This window comes from Staurois parvus, unplaced genomic scaffold, assembly GCF_062004578.1.
Source record: "Staurois parvus isolate SC_StPar_1 unplaced genomic scaffold, SC_StPar_1.0 ptg000116l, whole genome shotgun sequence".
NCBI lineage: Eukaryota > Metazoa > Chordata > Amphibia > Anura > Ranidae > Staurois > Staurois parvus.
In genome coordinates this window covers 4,476,725-4,497,018 of record NW_028317912.1, presented here as the reverse complement: position 1 = coordinate 4,497,018, position 20,294 = coordinate 4,476,725, and the positions used below count along the sequence as shown (strand labels likewise).

Genomic DNA, 20,294 nt, shown 5'->3' with positions numbered 1-20,294 from the left:
CTATGAAGAAAGATTAGAGGAACTGAATTTATTCTGTCCTCAGAAGAGGAGATTAAGGGGGGATATGATCAACTTGTATAAATACATCAGTGGTTCATATAGTGAACTCGGCGTAGAGTTATTCACCCTGAGGTCATCACAGCGGACAAGGGGGCACTCTTTACGTCTGGAGGAAAAGAGATTTAATCTCCAAATATGGTTTCTTCACAGTAAAAGCTGTGAAAATTGGGAATAGACCCTAAAGAGTTGATTCTGGCCAACTCAATGGATTGCTTTAAAAAAGGCCTGGATTCTTTCCTAGATACACATAATATAACTGGATACCAACATTTATAGGTAAAGTTGATCCAGGGAATATCTGATTGCCTCTCGGGGGATTAGGAAGGAATTTTTTTTTCCCTGCAGGAGCAAGTTGGTTAATGCTTTGCTGGGGGTTTTTTTGCCTTCCTCTGGATCAACTATGGGTATAGGATTATTTTTTTTTTATGGTTGAACTAGATGGACGTTTGATTTTTGCAGCCAGACTAACTATGTAACATAAGAATCCTAAACTGGAAACAGTCTCTTAGTGAATATCTATCAGTAATACAAGAATTTTATAGAGATCCTGTAAGGGGGTTAAGTAAATTGAAAAAGCAACATATAGTAAAGAAAATAAAAAGCATTTTACTTACCCATCCATCAGCCATTTTACAGAAACTTTACACACTTTCAGATGCATGGAGTATACCTTGCTTGCCACTGTGTCCTGCAGTGACAAGGAATCAACAGGAGAAACCACTTCAGTCAGTGCAGGGACCCTCTATTTGATTAGCCTAAAAATTGAAAAGGATCAATGCTGGGAGTTTTGCTATAGAGCAAGGTTTCTGAAAAACACTGAACAAACAGGTAAGTATGAAGCCATTTTATTCACAGGGTACTATTTAACCCCTAGAGAGGGTCACTTTAAATTGTCTACATTGCCTGTGTGGCACCTACAATGGCCCTGTTCTGATCTAGAACTATTGGAGCACCGCCATACCAATGTGAAACAAAGCAGCTAAACCCCTTTCCTGGTTCAAATTACCACTGCTCAGTGGCATAACAAGGCTACCAAGATGGTGTGGCTCCTAGTTGATAAGGGCCTTATCTAACAGCCAGCACACTGGGGACTTAGAGCAATTGCCCCATCCACCTCCTGATGACACACAACAACCACTGAGGAAGGCAACTCCAGCTGACTGCCCTTCCATATACAGCCATGTTAAACAGAATTTAAAAAGCGTGAAAAAGATAGTACCACCTTACAGGAGATGGGCCTCCATACACAGGCTGTACAGAACTCCCCAGCTCATCATTTGATTGAAAATTTCCTTGTGGCCAGCCAGTCCATATCACCTGACCATGAAAGAAATGCTAATCAAATGCCCTCAAATCCCTCTTGTATTGAACTGTATTGTTACTGTATTGTCTCCCGTTATATTGTAAAGCGCTGAGCAAACTGTTGGCGCTATATAAATCCTGTATAATAATAATAATTTCCCAAACCATTCCCTATATCACGATATGACTAAAATGATATCTAAACTTGATGCGACTATCCAGGACTTTGAAGAGAGGATCAATCACCTGGAGAATTTTCCATAGTACATAATCCTCTAGTAGATGCACATAATCCTCTAGTAGATTCACACAATGAGCAGGATGCAGAAATCACCTGGCTGAAAACTAAACTCGTTAACCTTGAAGATCGCTCTGGGTGCAACAACATAACATTTTGCGGAATCCCTCAACTTCAGGTATTTCTAAAACAACTTCTGCAAGATCTGCTCAGGGACACTTAATTATTAGAGCACATAGAATGCCAAAACTGAAATTCTTATCTAGAGATGTCCTGGTAAGAATACACTTTTACCACATCAAGAAAGTAGCTGCTGAAAAAAATCCATCCTTTTTCGGCAAATTTTCTGAAATCACGTTATTTGTTGACCTCCCCCAACATACTATACAAAGCAGGAAAGCTCTTCTACCATTTACAAAGTTCACCATAAATGGGGCTACCCTACTTAAACTAATCAATCACCAAAAGAAAAGAAAATTTCAAACCAAGTCTAAAATTGCTAGAAGAATTGGGACCTCTATCTGAAGACACCCCCACATCTGGGAAATCACCTTTCGAACAAAGTATAACCAGGCTGGACATAAAACTCTCTCTTCTATCTGCAATTCAAGGAAGACCTATTTACACTACACTTTGTAGGCCCACTAGATGGAGCCATAGTGCCTCTACTTATTGAACTGTTCCACTTAAATGATAAATTCACATTTTTTTATTATTATTATACAGGATTTATATAGCGCCAACAGTTTGCACAGCGCTTTACAATATAACGAGAGACAATACAGCAACAATACAGTTCAATAGAAGAGGGAAAGGAGGGCCCTGCTCCTTGGAGATTACAATCTAGGAGGGACATTTAGGGCTCTCTCACTTGGATGTTCCGATCGGGTCCGCCTGCCCATTTTTCAGGCAGACCAGCTCGGAACCTCCATTCTCCTCTATGGAGTGGTGGATATAAATGGACACGTATCTGTTTACACCCACCGACATCCGATCCGCCAAAAAGGGATGGATGGGGATCCAATTCCCCTTCCGTCCGTCGGATAGGATGAAAAAGGACAGGTGGTCCGTTTTCATCCAATCACCCATTGAGGAGAGCAGGCTTCACTGTGTCTGCTCTGCAGCAGCGGAGCAGAAACAAAGCTGTCATCCGCTTGCTCAGTGGGAATCAGCGGAGAGATCCCCCGTTGAGCAAGCGAATTCGCTAAACGGGTCTGCTCCGTGTGAAAGGGCCCTTGCAAAAAAAATGCACATATTTTGCAGATAAAAAAATATGCATTTATTATTTTTTTTTGTTAGGGACCTGTAAAGCATTGCACCTATGATCAGCAGATTGTAGTTGTAATGCCACGATCCTGCAGACTGTCTGTGTATCTGTCTGCCCCTACCTCTGATACAGGCAGGCAGCTACACAATGAGAGGAAGCTTATTTAAATACGTAGAGCAGGGGTGGCGAACAAGTTAGACACAAAGAGCCAAAATTTTAAACTGTGAAAGTCAGAGAGCCACACCACGCAATGACCTGCCAAAACAGACAAACACTCACACAAAAACACATAATTAAAACCATATTATTCACCATAACACTTTCCTCCCCTTACAAAACACAGGGATGACCAGAGACTGCGGACAGCACAGGGATGACCAGAGACTGCGGACAGCACAGGGATGACCAGAGACTGCGGACAGTACAGGGATGACCAGAGACTGCGGACAGCACAGGGATGACCAGAGACTGCGGACAGCACAGGGATGACCAGAGACTGCGGACAGCACAGGGATGACCAGAGACTGCGGACAGTACAGATGACTGCTGACCTTTGGGGAGGTGGGGAGCAGGTACCTGAATTTGACAGGTACCCGCTCTTACTTCCGCAGAGTTTTTGTTTGATCTTACCTGTTCCTCGATCCAGCCGTGCGCTGTCTTCCCGGCTTCTGTAATGGCGCTCAGCATGACAGCCAGAGTGCCCAGTGCGCATGAGCGAGAAGCACTTGCGCTTTGTGATTGGTCCGGCGACTTCTGGGATCTGTCATGTGTCCCAGGTACCGCCTTACCATTCACAAAAAGCACCGCTTCTTGCGCATGCGCACTTGGCACCCGGCTGTCATGCCCAGTGCCTACACTACAGAAGCCGGAAGACAGCGCGCCGCTGGATAGAGGAACAGGTAAGATCAAAGAAGTAAGAGCAAAGAGCCGCATTCATTTTGGCCGGGAGCCACATGCGGCTCGAGAGCCGCGTGTTCGCCACCCCTGATGTAGAGCAACAGTGCCCTGGTAGTTCATTGAGAACTATAAGCCGACAGCTGCAAAGAATTCTGTGAATGGATGACAGTCGGGCGAGTGGAGCCCCGCACGGCTGCATTTTTTCCAATTGTTACAGCTAGAGGGAGGAGAAGACCTAGGTGTCACAACGGGGATCAGGGGAGGGGTGCGGGGGCCAGTGTGTTTGCAACATGTTAAACCCTGAATATCCTTTATAATAGTTGTACCAGACAGAGCTGCCCCCATCCCCACTTATATTCACATTGAAGCTTGGGTCTTGCTAAAAGCTTTTACTTTTTTAACCGCCTCCCACCCGCCATATAAGGAAATGACAGGCACAAGGTGGTACTCTCGTTCTGGGAGGACGTCATATAACGTCCTCCAACTCTAACCGCGCATGCGCACCCCGGCGATCCATGGTGTGCTGTGTCCCTGGGACATCGGCATTACTCAGAGGGGACATCTACACTGATCATCAGGGAACTGATGATCAGTATGCCCTAATGATCAGTGTAGCCCCAGCAGTGCCACCTGTCAGTGCCCATCAATGCCACCTGTCATTGCCCATCAATGCAACCTGCCAGTACCCATCAGTGCCTACCCGTGCACATCAATGCCACATATCAGTGCCCATCTGAGCTGCCTTTCAGTGCCACCTATCAATGCCAGTCAGTGCCCGCCTATCAGTGCCACCTATGAGTGACAGTCAGTGCCACCTATCAGTGCCACCCAACAGTGCAAGTCAGTGCCGCCTATCAGTGCCATATATGAGTGCTGCCTTTCAGTGCCCATCAGTGATGCCTCTCAATCCCCATCAGTGCCACCTACCAGTGCCTCCTCATCAGTGCCCATCAGTGCAGCCTATCAGTGCCCATCACTGCAGCCTCATTAGCGCACATCAGTGAAGGAGAAAAATCACTTATTTACAAAATGTTATAACAGAAACAAAGAAAAAAAAATTTTTTTTTCAAAATTTTCAGTTGTTTTTGGTTTGTTTAGCAAAAAATAAAAAACCCAGGAGGTGATTAAATACCATGAAAATAAAGCTCTATCGGTCTCAAAAAAATTATAAAAATTTCATATGGGTACAGTGTTGCATGACCGTGCAATTGTCATTCAAAGTGCAACAGCGCTGAAAGCTGAAAATTGGTCTGGGCAGGAAGGGAGTATAAGTGCCCTGTAGGCAAGTGGTTAAATCACTTTTTAAATAGCATTTTTTTCCTTCCTTTCCTTGTCTTCCTTCAGTCTGCTAATTAAGGGGAGGGGTTAATTGGTCACAGGTGATACAGGCCCTATATAACTTGCTGTAGAGCACACATTTGTGTCTGGCATTTTTTGCTCCTTAAGAATCAATTTAAAGAACTAGGCTGCAATTTGAAGGGAGGGACCTCCAAGGTAATATTCTCTGAAGTATTACCTGTGCCATACGCAACTCAGGAAGACGGGGAGATTAGGGAACTAAATGCATGGCTGAAGACCTGGTGTAAGAAGGAAGGATTTTGGGTTTCTAGAGCACTGGGCTGGCTTTTCATTGGGGTGCAACCTATATGCTAGAGATGGTTTGCACCTAAATGGAAGGGAATCTGCTGTGCTAGGGTAGAGGTTTATGGGAAGGCTGGAGGAGTATTTAAACTAGGATCAAGGGGGGAGGGAGAATGAGATTATAATGGGGTAGACAGATCAGAAAGGGGTCAGTACTTGTTGGTGGGCAGAATGGGGAAAGATGGGGGGAAGGCTATGGCAGATAAGAAGGTTCCCATGTTACAAACAACCAGTGGAATTAGTACCATTTGTATGAAAATAAAAAATATGCAAAATACGTGTGAACAAGGTGTCAATGAATTAAAGTGTTTGTTCACTAATGCCAGAGTTCTGCCAAGCAAAATAGTTGAGTTGGAAGCTTTGGTGTATGAAGAGAACTGTGATTTAATTGGTATTGCTGAATCTTGGCTTCACTCTTCACATGACTGGGCCATTAATATTCTTGGTTATGTTCTCTTTCGGAGAGACAGGCTAAATAGGAAAGATGGTGGTGTCCATCTGTATGTGAGAAGTGATCTCAGAGTGAGTGTGAAAGAGGACCTAGTTGATGGAGAGTGTGATGAGGCTGAAGTATTATGGGTGGAACTGCACATGGGGGTGCGTACTACAAAGGTAATCATTGGAGTTTGTTATAAGCCTCCCAGTGTTGAGGAGGTGGAGACTCAGCTCCTTGCGCAGATCGAAAGGGCTGTAACAGTGATAATAATGGGGGATTTTAACTACTTGGAAATTGACTGGAGTAATGGTACTGCAGGAACAGTTAAAGGGCAAACATTTTTAAACCTGCTACAGGACAATTTTATGGTATAGTTCATAGAGGCCCCTACTTGGAATGATGCTCTGCTGGACCTGGTAATCTCAAACCATGCAGAGCTTATTACGAATGTCCATATAAAAACATCTAGGTAGCAGTGACCATAACATGATTTCATTTATTGTAAACAGCGAGCACATACGGGAAAAATAAAAATGCTCAATATTAAGAGAGCTAATTTTTCAAGGTTGAGAGCTGCTCTCCAAGACTTAGACTGGGAGGGAAAATTGGCATCAATGAACACAACACAGTAATGGGAGTTCTTCAAAAAGACTATATGTGAACACACTGCAAAATATATTTCCATGGGCAACAAGTTTAAAATGCTAAAAATCAAACCTATGTGGCTTACGGGCAAAGTTAAAAAAGCTAATAGATAATAAGAAAAGAGCTTTTATTCAATATAAAAATGAAGGAACACTATCATCGTTTAAACATTACAAAGAATATAACAGAATATGCAAAAAGGAAATAAAGGCCGCAAAAATTGAAAACAAACGATAGATTGCAAAAGATAGCAGGACCAACCCCCAAAAATTCTTCAAATATACTAATAACAAAAAGGTCCGGTCCGAGCATGTAGGAACTTTACAAAATAATCTAGAGTGGGTGACTGGGGACAAAGAGAAGGCAAATTTATTAAATACCTTCTTCAGCTCTGTGTATACAAAGGAGCATGGGGGAGCTCTTGTCCATAATGAGCATGGTATTGACACAGCTCCAGATGATTCACATTGGCTCACAATTGGTATGATCCATAAATATTTAGACTGAGTAAAGGTGAATAAAGCACCTTGATCGGAGGGCATACACCCACGGGTCCTTAAAAAATTGAGCTCTGTCATTTCAAAGCCTTTTAGGGACTTTTTAATGACTGTCATAGTACCACTGGATTGGCGTAAGGCCAATGTGGTGCCTATATTTAAAAAAAAGGGTCAAAATCTTTACCAAGTAATTATAGACCTGTTAATTTAACTTCTATAGTTGAGAAGATACTGGAGAGTTTAATGAAAGACCACATAGATAAGTCCTTGTTGGAAAAAAATATTTTAAGCAACAGACAGCATGGATTCATGAAAGACAGAAGTTGTCAAACAAATCTGATTTCTTTTTTGAGGTGAGCAAAACCTTGGGACAGAGGGGTGGCGGTGGACGTGGTATACTTGGATGTTGCAAAAGCGTTTGACACAGTTCCCCACACATGGCTAATGTGTAAAGTCTACAGGCTTGGAAAAATCTGTATGTAAATGGATAGAAAACTGGCTAAAATATTGTATTCAAAGAATAGTGGTTAATGATTCATACTCTAAATGGTCTGGGGTCATCAGTGGTGTACCCCAAGGTTCAGTGTTGGAACCCTTACATTTTTAATATATTTATAAATGATATAGGGTCTGGGATTAAAAATCCCATTTCAGTATTTGCAGCTGATACCAAGCTGTGCAGTGGAATAACGTCCTTACAGGATGTCTCCAATTTACAAGCTGACCTCAATGCACTGTTTAATTGGGCAATTATGTGGCAAATGAGATTTAATGTTGATAAATTTAAGGTTATGCACTTGGGGGCTAAGAATATGCATGCATCATACATACTAGGGGGAGTACAACTGGGGGAATCAATGGTGGAGAAGGATCTGGGAGTTCTGGTAGATCACAAGCTTAATAATGGCATGCAATGCCAAGCTGCAGTTTCTAAAGCGAGCAAAATCCTCTCTTGTATTAAAAGAGGTATAGACTCCAGAGAGAGATATCATATTACCCCTGTACAAATCATTAGTAATGCCTCATCTGGAATATGGGCACTATTCTGGGCAATAATTCACAAAACGAACATTGGGGAACAGGAGAAAGTACAGAGAAGGGCAACCAAATTGATAAGAGGCATGGAGGAGCTCAGCTATGAGGAAAGAGTAGAGGAACTGAATTGATTCTCTTGAGAAGAGGAGATTAAGGGGGGATATGATCAACATGTATAAATACATCAGTGGTTGATATGGTGAGCTTGGTGTAGAGCAATTCACCCTGAGGTCATCACAGAGGACAAGGGGGCACTCGTTATGTTTGGAGGAAAAGAAATGTAATTTCCAAACACGGAAAGGTTTCTTCACAGTAAGAGCTGTGAACATGTGGACTAGACTCCCTCAAGGTTGGTTCTGGCCAGCTCAGTTGATTGCTTTAAAAAAGGCCTGCATTATTTTTTTTTAATGGCTGAACTGGATGGACTTTTGTCTTTTTTCAGCCAGACTATGTAACTAAGTACAGGTTGGATGTAATCTTTTATTTACACAAGACAGTGGTTTTACAGTGATTATGTTATGAAATTGCCATCACACAGCTTTTATATAGACTCTCTTTGGAAGCAGGATTTATTCTTTTATTCTTTACAGTCATGGACACCCTCTGCTTATGAGTGCACAGCATAAGCTTGAGCTCTGCAGAGCTACAGTGCTTACAAAAGTGACAGCGACTGCGGAGACAGAGGAACCCGATACGCTGTCATAGGAGGGGGGTTTGGGGGTGGGAAGTGGGTTCCCACTTGACGTTGAATGTATGAGACCGCCGCTCTGTTGTCCAGTCGTAGCAGCACTGGCCTGTTTTTGATTTGAAACACCAGAACTGTCATTGCAAGGTAGGCTGCTCAAATCTCCAAGATATTTGAGATGATTTCTGCTGCATGGAAAGCCCATCTTCCCTGAATTGAGACATGGTTGCAGTGTGCCCCCAAGCCAATTGCACTGGTGTCTGTGGTAACATGGGTCCAGAAGATGTGCCCTAATGGATGTAACCTCATAAGCATTTCTTTCTTTGTCCACCAATGCAGTGCCCTGTGCATCAGACTTGTTAGCTGTAAGGACTGGGACAGATAGTGTGCCACTGCCTTAGAAACTCCAGCTTAAAATGCCTCAGGTGCCAGTGGGCCCATAGAAGCATTGGGACGCATGCGGACATGACCCCTATCAAGCTCAAGCAGTTTGAGGTCATCAGACAAGACCATGTCCTCACTCTCTTCATTTTCTGAATGATGGTCATCATCTTCTGAGGTAGGAAACTGTCCCCTTTGAGGTGTCGAACAGATAAATAATTTGCTGTGTTGGGGTAAGGACATTTTGCATGATTTATCATCCAACCGACTCTGCCAGGGTTGAAAAGTAGAATCACTGTGTTCTGCTAGTTGGAATGGATTCTCTGGTAGTAGTAAAACATTGTCCAGGTAGTGATATACCCTGAGGACCACCTTTTCACAGAGGGGCCAGTACTGAAATGGCAGGAGTATAGATATGGGTAGGTAGACATTTTGAGAATAAAAAGACAATATCCAGTCCCCAGGTTGGACAGCATGGATAATAGTCTGCCGAGACTCCATCTTGAAGCTTTCCAAGAGTATGTAATGATTTAATTTTTAAGGTCTATTACAGGCCTCCAACCGACATTCCTTTTGGAAACCAAAAAAAGGTTTGAGTAGAAACTCGAAAATCTTCCCAACGTTGGAACCGGAATTGCCACTTGCAGAGCCTGCAGAGAATCTAGAAATTTAATTGCTTCTGCAGAAATGTCCAAACCGGACTGTCGAGACCACCCAGGGATTCTTGCATTTTCGCATCCAAATCTTTGTGAAATGCTGTAGCCTGGCTCCTGTCTTGGGGTAGTAGGCTTGCTTTCCCCCTGTAACCTGGGAGATGGCCTTCTCCAATCTCTCTCCAAACAGTGCCTTGCCGTCAAAAGGGATTCTGCACCAATTTCTTTAACACTCTGTTCGCCGCCCACGGCTTTAACCATAAGGCTCTCTTTGCCATCATGGTATGTAGCATCGCCCTTGTAGAGCATCTGATCATATCGATTGCCAGTGAAGTCTGCTGAAAGTTTGAACTCAACTAGAGCCTTGATTATGTCTTCCTTGTGGACTCCCTGCTGAATAGAAGCCTCTATATGGTCGGTCTATACCCATACAGTTTTGGACACAGACATCAATGCAATCGCTGGCTTACAGGCATTCCCGGCTATCTGAAAAGCCTTCGAGATTGAGGTCTATTCATCTGTCTAGGGAGTTCTTCAACAAGGTTGAGTCATCCATGGGAAGCGTCACGTTTTTTGCTGAACGGACCACCGCTGCATCCACTGCTCGAGGACCATCTAACATTCTGGAGTCTGCTTCTGATTGTGGATATAGCTTGCCCACTCAATTAAGAGAAAATCTTTTCTCCATCTTTCTCCACTCTTCTTTTATAACATCTCTGATTTAATCCATCAGAAGAAAGAAATATATTTGTTTCCTAAGAAAAGAGAAGTAACTCTTAGATTTCTTCATTGAGGATTTGGACTCTTCCCAACCAATGGCAAGTTTGATTGCCTGGACATAAGGCTGTACAAGAGAAAAACTGAACCCCAAGTGGTTAGAATCTTCTGATGGATCGATATCGCCCCTCTGTTTGGATTGATGATTTGCCATGGGGTGAAAAGGTTTGCCAATGGAAGGGCCTAGAAGCACTGTGTCTGCTATTTCTTCCTGAGGAAGCTGCATTCGTTTCTGCGTCAGTATAGCTGCTACTGGTTCCACCTGCAAATCCTTAACAACTTTTTTAAGTAGGCCAGCCACCTGCGGCCTTCCAAATCCCTTTCTGTGGCAGTCCCTGAAACAGTCTTTGCAGACTAATTTATCTGGTAAAGAGGTGGCCCTGCATTCCAGGCATTTCTGAGGTCTGAGACTTGGGAAGCGTGATGGCCGCTGTCTCTTTGTGGATGAATGCTCACCATTAGAATAATATTTGGATCTAGAGGATCAATCTTGGCTTAGGCTGCCTTCATTGGATTCCTCATGGCGCCTGGATGTCCTCTTAGACCTCTTCTGGTGTACAAGGCTAAAATACAAAAATGTACCAGTGTAAGGACACTTTTTGTTTTTTATTAAATACCCAGCCAAAGGCCCTTACCTTAAAAGTAAAGGAGTGTCCTGTTCGGGCGGGGAACAGCTCATGTTCAGTGAAGAACTGAAGGAGCAGCTACAAGAAAGATAAAGGTAAAATTGCTCTCCCAAAAAGAGACACAAAAGATGGGAGAAAGGAGAAAAAAGATACTGCAGGTGGATGCCTTTGTACTTCCAGGAGCTCTCAGGCACAGTCAACCTTTCCCAAGACAGCAGGAGGCCATACTTTTACTTCTGGGGAATACATTGTGGAGAGGGGTGGAGAAAAGTGGATAATGTCCACCTCTCTCAAAGAAAATTGCAGTAAGGGCAAAAAAGGGGTACATTTGCCCTTATCAAAGGTGTCTACCATGACCTCTGGCTGCATCACGCATGTGCCAATTGGTGGTGCTAGGTCCCAGCTACCTGTCTGAACTCAGGACGCCTGTGCACCATGGGCAGGAAGATGCTGAGGACACAAGTGCGGGCGTGTAACACGCACCGGCCCCTATAAAGACATTGAACAGGTAAGACAGACACAAGAAAAAGAAGGCACAGTGGTCTTTCAACAAGTGGAGAAGGAGAAAAAAAAACAAAAAAACAATAGAGCTTAAGAAAGAAGCCACAAGAAATAGGAAGGAAAAAATGGAACAGAAAAGGAAAAATAGTAAAAGGAAAGGCATGGCTGCTCCTTCTGTCCCAGGCTCCTGCGGACGCCCTGTACACGTTAACAGGCATGGTGTTCTAGGTTAAGAAACATCTTCTGTCCCAAAACACCCTCAGAAGGGACTCCCTATAGTTTTAGCCTGTTTAGCTGCCCAAGAATAGGGACTGCGACTCGGAGAGGCTGAACCCAGACAGAAGCTGCTCACGGCAGAGGTAAGGACGTTCGACCTCCATTCACTGACCATGAGGTAAGAGGGGAAAAAAAGGAGAATGCTGGGGGACCCTTTAGTCTTTCTTTTATAATATTCACAGGTCCTGAGGGAGGAGCTCAAGGCGGAGCTTATCACAGGTATGCTGCCATGGGGGCATCAGCAAAAGGTTCAACTTTCATTTCACTCTGTGGGTACAGTCTTTCTCCTTCTTGGTGTAAGGTACAGAGATGTAATCAGTGTTCAGCAGTCTGGGTAGTACAATCCACCCTACATCACCCTATAGGCCGTAGCTGTATTGCAATGATGTCCTCTTAGGCTAGGCTCACACCTACGCAGTTTGCGTTTGATCCATTTCTGCAGTGCTTTTTGTGGTGTGTTTTTGCACATGCGTTTTGTGGGGGTTTTTTTCCCTCACTTTGTTGCTGGGCAGAATAAAATGCAAAACACACTACATGCACCTCCATTGAATTATACAGAACCAAAAATACGTTTCGTGTCTAACCCCCGGTTCACATATATGCGGCCGTGCTGGCTGCGTTTTGCACGGGCACGAGAGCCCATTCATTTGAATGGACTCCCGTGTCATGACACGCAGAGAAGAAGTCCCTGCACTTCTTTTGAAAACACAGCCCGCACAGGAACCTTGGTTCTCAGTATGGTTGCGTTTTCCAATGCCATTCCTCTGCACGGATTTTCGAGCGGATCCGCAGCAGCAGCACCACCCGCACAGATGTGAACCTAGAATGAAAGGGTCCCTGGCCCTTTCCAACAAACGCACTGGATAAAAACGCTGAGATGTGAACCTGTCCTATAGGAAATCATGTTAAATGCGTTTCTGCAAATGCATAGATGTGAACCTAGACTTACACCGAGGCGCCTCCTCACCCTCATGTGGGCGGTAAAAAGAGCAACCCTTCCCCTCCATCCTCATCATGGCGCCCGCTCCTCCCCAACCCCTCCCGTGCCACATCAGCTGCTCGGGGTCCGCAAAATCAAAACAAACACACGTGGTCTGAGTCACCTGACTATGACTCTCCGCCAATCCTCTCCGAGCTCTCGAGCATCTGCGGGTGGCTGGGTCGCGTCATTCCCTGACCACCAATGGGCACAATAATGGGCGGGGAAAGTGGCATCTTTAGCATATTGTGTGAGAAACAGAAAGACTTCCGGCAACAAGCGGTGAGGAGCGATCGTAAGTGCGGAGGAGAGAGGAGTGCGGGTAAGGAGGTGACTGGGTAGAGGGCAGGGACTGCTGTGCTGGCTCATGATGGTACTACACGGTCCTTGGCACCAGTGTACCTCAGGAACCCCTGATCCAGTGGTGGGAGGCTGTTCTGCCCAGTGATGGGGGAGATAGACTGATATATTGGAATATTCCACTCCTGTCAGTGACATCCATGATCTGTGATTGGCAGACACACAGGGATTACACGGCTGAAGGCTAAGCTTCTTTTTCCCTAAGGAGGGTTATAACCCCTGTCTTTTTTACACTCTGTGTTTCATGGAGGAGATTTCCCTTCACTTCCTGGCCTATAGCTGCAACAGAAAGTGAGAGGAGATCCCTCCAATGTGAGTTCCCACAACTAGGGTCCCCATTGGACGATTTCTGCTCTGATCACTGTTCTCACCACCCCTGCCCGCAGTGACTGTCAGTTACCGCTCTCTGCTCTAACTGGAGCACTGGGCTGTGAAGGGTGCAGCTGTCTCAGGCTCTCAGCAGATCACTGACAGGCTGAGCCAGGTTCTGCTCCAGACTCTGGTGTGGATCCCGACTTTAAATCAGGATCTTTCCCCAGCAGCCTGGACCAGCTGAGTGACGTCAGCCAACAGCGGGCTTCAATCCACTGTCAGCTGAAAATGGGTCACAGGAATGCAGAACAAACTGAACTCGTGATCCACAGGAGGAATATAGCCAAAAGGGCTTTGTCTGCACTTCTCCTTTAAACCCAATACCCAAAATGTAATATATTGCAGATTACCAATCAATAGATGTGGTGTCCACATTAGTTTTTCTTTTTTTTTAGGATTTTTTTCTCCCCCTCTGTTATCACCTGGTGATCTGGCCAGTGATACACCTCCTGTATTAGAGCAACAGACACCTTTGGACAGCAGCATTGTCTGTCTCGTGGGAGGGGAGTGTTAGTGGTTTGTCCAATCCACTGACACATTCTGCTGGAGAATTTGTTCTTTTGAAAAACCACAGACTTACTGGTTGGATCACCAGATGAAAATAGAGCCTAAAAAAAAGAAAACTAATACAGCTATCACAGCTAAGAAATGGTAAGCTGCAATACAATAAATGTTTGCTTTTGGGTTTATTACCGCTTTCTGTTCTACTTTAACCGCTTACCGCCCGCAATGTACTACGGCAGAGCGGCAGCTACAGGCAAAGCGACGTACCCATCGCTCTGGCTGTACTAACACAGGGGGACACTGTGCACCCAAGAGGGGCGTGCAGCGCTCCCCCCTCGCAACTACTGTGTCCCGGTGATCATGTGATCACGTAGCAAGCAAAGCTGTTATGAATCAATATCTATCATAACCGCTTTGCTCCTTTTCCTAGTGAGCTGTGATTGGCCCACAGCTGTTACATGATACATGGGGCCAATCACAGCACCCTGTACCATGTGACCAGTTCCAGCCAATCACAGACCACTATCCTGAGCTGTCAAAACTTAAATCATTCATGACAGTTCAGTTTATTTCTCCTGCAAAGCGAAGTATAAAAAACAAAAATCCCTGATCACCCCCCACAGTAGTTCAATGTTACTATGGTGACATTGTACTATTCTGATAAAAATATAATTAAAAAAAAATTTAAAATACCATATTGAGAATTTAAAAAAAAAAGTTTTAAGAGTTTTTTTTAAACTACTTGCCAACCACTTACCTGCATTTTGCGGGCGAGCAGCAGCTCTTGGCAAAGCTACGTAATCTTGCGTCACTTCCTATTTTGGGGTGTGCGTCTGCGCCCCCCACTGCCCCCACCCGTCGGTCCAAAGAAAAGAACACGGAGTCGAGTAAAAGCATTAAATTTTACACACACACACACACGTTAGAGTAGCACATTTAACCCTTTGATCGCCCTATTAACCCTTTGATCACCCCGTCATCCAACCAGTGCCATTAGTACAGTGTCAGTATATAGAATTTTTCACTGATCACTGCATTGCTGCCACTAGCAACATCAGATAGCGTCAGGGTCAGTAAGCACCCCTCCCAGCCAGGGTCAGCTAGTGTTAGATTGCCCGCACAACATTACACTCACGCTATAGGTCGCTGATCACCCCCATTACTAGTATAGAGTTTGTACGGATCAATATATTGATCACGTACAGAACTATACTAGTGCCTCCTTTGTATAGTGTCCCCAAAAACGTAAAGTTATCAGGATCGGCCCCGTTCACTGCCAGCACTAGTGTTTAGCCCCTCTGCTGTTTTTCACAGAAGAGTTGTATCAATTGGTTGTGGGCCAAAGCAATTTATACACACAACGGTACATGGCCTCCCACCCAAATTCAGCTCTTTCCAGACAATTCACATGTAAATCTATCACGGTTTCTGAATGTAAAACTCTTTTGGGCCTAACCCTCAACATGGGCATTACCAATAAAGAATGAATTGCGGTCATATTGATCCACAGAGCCAATTCATTGTATGCCCGTGTTCTCTGCTGTTACATATATGCCTAATACAGACCAGCAATGTACTGGTACTTCGCTGGACTTTGAGTGGTTATACTGAAATCATGCCTGCAGCTACAGGCATAAGCCTGGAACTGTTTTTTTTCAGCTGGCAGTCGGCCTTCATTTAAAAGCAAACCCAGTGGCCAGTTACCTGCTGAATTGTTTTTACGAGCAGCGGGAAGGGACATATCCCCCTCTCCTGCTGCCTTCCACAGTTTTCTTTGGCTCTCCTGCCCACAGGGGAATCCGAGAATGCAGCTGGCAGTTCCGCTGGCTGAATATAGAGCTGGTCAGATACCCGAATGACTTCAATCATCTCTATAGTCTAAGAAATCAGAAGCTATTAGTATTTCATCACTTCAGTTTTGCAGGATATAAACAGTGCCATTTGTAAATTGGGAAAGCATTTGATCACACTGATCTTGGTGAGATTAGATAATGTAAGGGCAGAGGAGATATCTAGAGTCTGATAGACCCCAGATTTCTCAAAAAAGAATATGTGACAATGATATTTGCATTCCCTGTGATAGCATTAAAAGTGATTAAAAAAAAGGGACAGTGTAAAAATAATAAAAAAAATCTAACTAAAAAAAAGCGCCCTTGCACCCCTGCGCGCGCGCACCTGTGTTGACCCTGTTCAAATATGTAAACAGCAGCTGCCCCATACATGTGAGGTATCGCTGCGAATGTCAGAGCGAGGGCAGTAATTCTAGCACTAGATCTCCTCTGCAAATAAAAATTGGTGACCTGTAAAGGCTTTTAAATCATCACCTATAGATAATAAAAATGTATGTACTTTGTTGCCATTGCACAGGCATGCGCAATTTTAAAGCATGTCATGTTTAGTATCTATTTACTCAGCGTAACATCATCTTTTATATTTTATCAAACAATTGGGCAATATATTGTGTTTATGTGCATTCAAATTCTAAAGAGTGTATTTTTCCCAAAAGGTTTGCTTTTGAAAAATCGCTGCGCAAATACTGTGTGACGTAAATAATTTCAACACCCACCGTTTTATTCTCTAGAGCCCCTGCTTTAAAAAAATATATAATGTTTTGGGGTTCAAAGTAATTTTCTAGCAAAAAAAAGTTTTTTCATGTGCTTCTCTTTTGGGTATTTTGGAGTCTAGTCCATGTGGCTTTCATCCTCAGCAGGAATCTAATAATGTCCAGTGACCATAGAATGGGAATCAACCCCCCCCCCCCTTTCAAAATTTCATGGCATTAACCTCCCTGGCGGTATTCCCGAGTGTAGCTCGGGGTAAAGTTTCAGTACCACAAGTGGTAACCCCGAGCTACATTCGGGCTTACCATGCGGCGTTGCTCCGCGATCCCTCGATCACTTACCTTGTCCTGCGCTCCCGTGGTGTCCCCCCTCCAGTGTCCCCGGCAATGTAATCCGGTGGATGCCAGCATCTGTCATCTGGGTTCGTCCCCTGAAAGCGTCGGAACGTACGGGGACGGAGCGGCGGGAAATTTGAAAATGACAAAAAGTGATATTCACTAAAATCACATAGTAAAACATTCCTGTATCAAACCATTTCACATACATTTTGTCCCGAGTGTTTTGTCCTGTGCCCTGCCTGCATTTTTACTGTTCTTTCTACCTGGAAACTGAGAAATGTCCATGGCGTCCAAAAGAGTCCCTTTAGGTCAAAAGCGGTTTGAGAACAGTGATAGTAAATCAGAACCACTTGCAGAATTGAGTGATAATGATTCGTGGGGAAATTCGTCATCAGACACTGAAAACGATTTTGCGACTTTGTGATGTGCGAACTTGGCGCTATATTTCAAATTTCAGTGTTTTTGGTTTGATTATATTATTGAATTAAATTTATTATATTATTATTATTGTTTATGATTATTTATTAAATTATAATTTATGATTTTGTGTTTCAAATTTTATCATACCCGGGATGTTTACTAGACTCTTGTTCAGACAGATTTCAGTGAGTTATTCCTAAGAATTACAGGCCTACAATATAAAACGCCAAATTTCCATGCAAAATAATGGTACCGCTTTCAGCACCAAAAATCTGAAATAATCATACCGCCAGGGAGGTTAAGGTGGAAGTGATGGGCAAAGTAGGTGTGCATTTAGTTTGAATTGATTAGTTTATAGTCAAGGAAAGTTTTTGGCAGGGTTCAGAGAAGTTTCCCTGATGGGGTCCCAAAATATTTGGTCTTTTGCTGACTGGACACATCAGCATTTCTGTAATACAGAGTTTTTAATGGATTCTCAGCTTCCTTACACAAAGACTTTCCATGATTACGTATGCTTTGTTAATAAGTAACTGGTGAGAGGTGATGTTAATGTTAACATGTAATAAAGGGTAATATCCATGAACAGAGCAGGGAGTGGAGTCTACTGGATGAGGATGAGCACAATTGTGTTCGGGATCATAGTCTGAACTCACCTGAGTGAGCCCGCCAGGAATCTGTTCCTGTACTGGGCCAATCATAAGTAGGTCAAGGCATGCCCAGCTGCTGCATGTATATGTGTGGGGCGGGAAATGCAGCGGCCTCAGATGATTGACTGTGTCTGTACACAGTGACAGTTTTCTGGACGAGTTTGCTTGTTTGGGTTCAGACTAGGATCTTTACATAGAAAGGATAAAACCCTCCTGCACTGTCAGGATCGGATCTTGCATATGTGGAAAAATCTTTGTGAATCGATGTATCAATTCAGGTCAGTCTGACAAAGCTGTAGTCACAAACACTAAGTAATATCAAGCATGTCATGACCCTCAATGGTCTATAGTTAGGAGTGCTGTGCGAGTCCCATACATGGAGATGGACATTCAGAGCATGGCTGATGCTTTGGCTCTGAGAAAGAGGGGATCTTCCCTCGAAATGTGTCAGCCATGATCTGAATGTTTATCTCTGTGTATGGGACTCGCACAGCACTCCGGACTATAGACCATTGAGAGTCATGACATGCTTGATTTTACTTGGCGTTTGTGAGTACACATTTTATTTTTCAAATAAAAGATTTTGTGTAAGGTAATGCACAAAGCTTACACGTCCTTTTCTTTTTCTTATCTTCCAGTAGGATCTTTACATGCCTGATACATCCAGGCACCAGTGTAGTCCCTTTTATCTCCTGCAAGGATTTCCTCTCTCTGTAGCTTGGGAAGATTTGTCTCTTAAAGTGGTTCTAAAGTTTAGGCGAAAAAGTATACCTTATGGCACCGCTCCGAGCTATGGATGGAAGGAAAAAGATCACCCCACCAGCAAGTGAGAAGAGGGGAGCATGTGTCTGAGTGATTCCAGTGTCAGCCTATACAAATGAAGAGATGGACGCTGCTTGACCCAAGGAGTCCAATGTTGAGTTATGGCCACAGCCACTGATCTGGCCATACCGGCTGACTCTTGGGGGTTTATTTACTAAACCTGGTTGACTCAGAATCTTGGGCACCTGTGCATGGTAGCCAATCAGCTTCTAACCTCAGCATGTTCAGTTAAGCTTCAGCAATAAAACCTGGAAGCTGATTGGTTTTTATGCAGAAGTGGACAAGATTCTGAGTCAACCAGGTTTAGTAAATAAACCCCTTGGTGTTGGCTGAGCAGTGTCCATCTCTTCACTTCTAAAGTCTAGGTGTTTTTTTTGTTTTGATTACCTTGAAGGAGAAGTATAGCCAAAGCTCTTTTGGCTTTACTTCTCCTCTGGATCACAGGAGTGCAATTCATTTTGCACTCCTGTGACCTGTTTTCAACTGGCAGCAGGCTAATGCCTGCTGTCCGTTAATGACACAGAGCCAGTCCAGGCTGAGGAAAGATTGCGACCATATGGTCGGGATCCACCCAGAAGCCTGGACTGGTGCCTAAGCCAGCCATTCCAGTGAACGCTGGGGGGGCAGAGCAGACAGTGATGACTGACTGTCACCTCTCTCTGCTAAGAGCGCCTGGGAGAATGAGCGATCTGCTACATGTTGACCGCACAGTTCTCACCCTTAGAGCTGGTGGGGGACAGATGCAGTATCAAATCGATGCTGCATCCATCTAGATCAGGGGTGGGCTACTGTGGCCCTCCAGCTGTTGGTGAACTACAAGTCCCATCATGCCTCTGCCTTTGGGAGTCATGCTTGTAACTGTCAGTTTTGCAATGCCTCATGGGACTTGTAGTTCTACAACAGCTGGAGGGCCACAGTTGCCCACCCCTGATCTAGATAATTATGATTTAAAAAAATACTTCTCTGTTAATGCATTCCCTGGAGGATGACGCCACCATAGATGACCTGTCAACCATAGGAAAATCAGGATCTTCAGCACACTATGGTATAGCGATCATCTTGTCCAGGCCCAGTGATGCCTCTTATTCTATTATTCTATGTGAATAAAGAACAAGATGATCACCATACCAAGATGTGCTGGTGAAGATCCTTATTTTCCTAGTTTGTGGTAGCAACACATCATTAGTTTTGATAAGTACTTAACCCATTTGTCATTACAAGAAATAACCTGTTCTTAAATATTACTCAACCTAATCCTATTAAGCTATGACTACCTTTTGTACAGCACTTGTGACCATATATAGAAAATTTCACCATGGGCACATTTCCCAAATTCTGACATGGCAAGCAGAGAAGTTGTTTGGCTCCAGATTT

At 44.0% G+C, this 20,294-nt stretch overlaps 1 protein-coding gene and 1 long non-coding RNA gene across 4 annotated transcripts in view; one reads left to right on the top strand and one right to left on the bottom strand.

The window, feature by feature from the left end:
* LOC149467291 (uncharacterized) overlaps positions 1-12,936 on the bottom strand; it is a 34,401-nt gene extending 21,465 nt beyond the window's left edge. Inside the window, exons 1-2 of the long non-coding RNA XR_016311974.1 lie at positions 12,867-12,936; positions 675-815 (exon numbers count right to left, since the gene is read on the bottom strand). This is a non-coding gene — a long non-coding RNA (uncharacterized LOC149467291). The remainder of the gene's footprint in view (positions 1-674; positions 816-12,866) is intronic.
* A 131-nt stretch (positions 12,937-13,067) lies between these two features.
* Positions 13,068-20,294, top strand: part of FBXO25 (F-box protein 25) — a 51,690-nt gene continuing 44,463 nt past the window's right edge. For all 3 annotated transcript variants that reach the window (XR_016311951.1, XM_089671967.1, XM_089671966.1), the window contains exon 1: positions 13,068-13,218. The gene's annotated coding sequence lies outside the window, so the exon portion shown is untranslated. The remainder of the gene's footprint in view (positions 13,219-20,294) is intronic.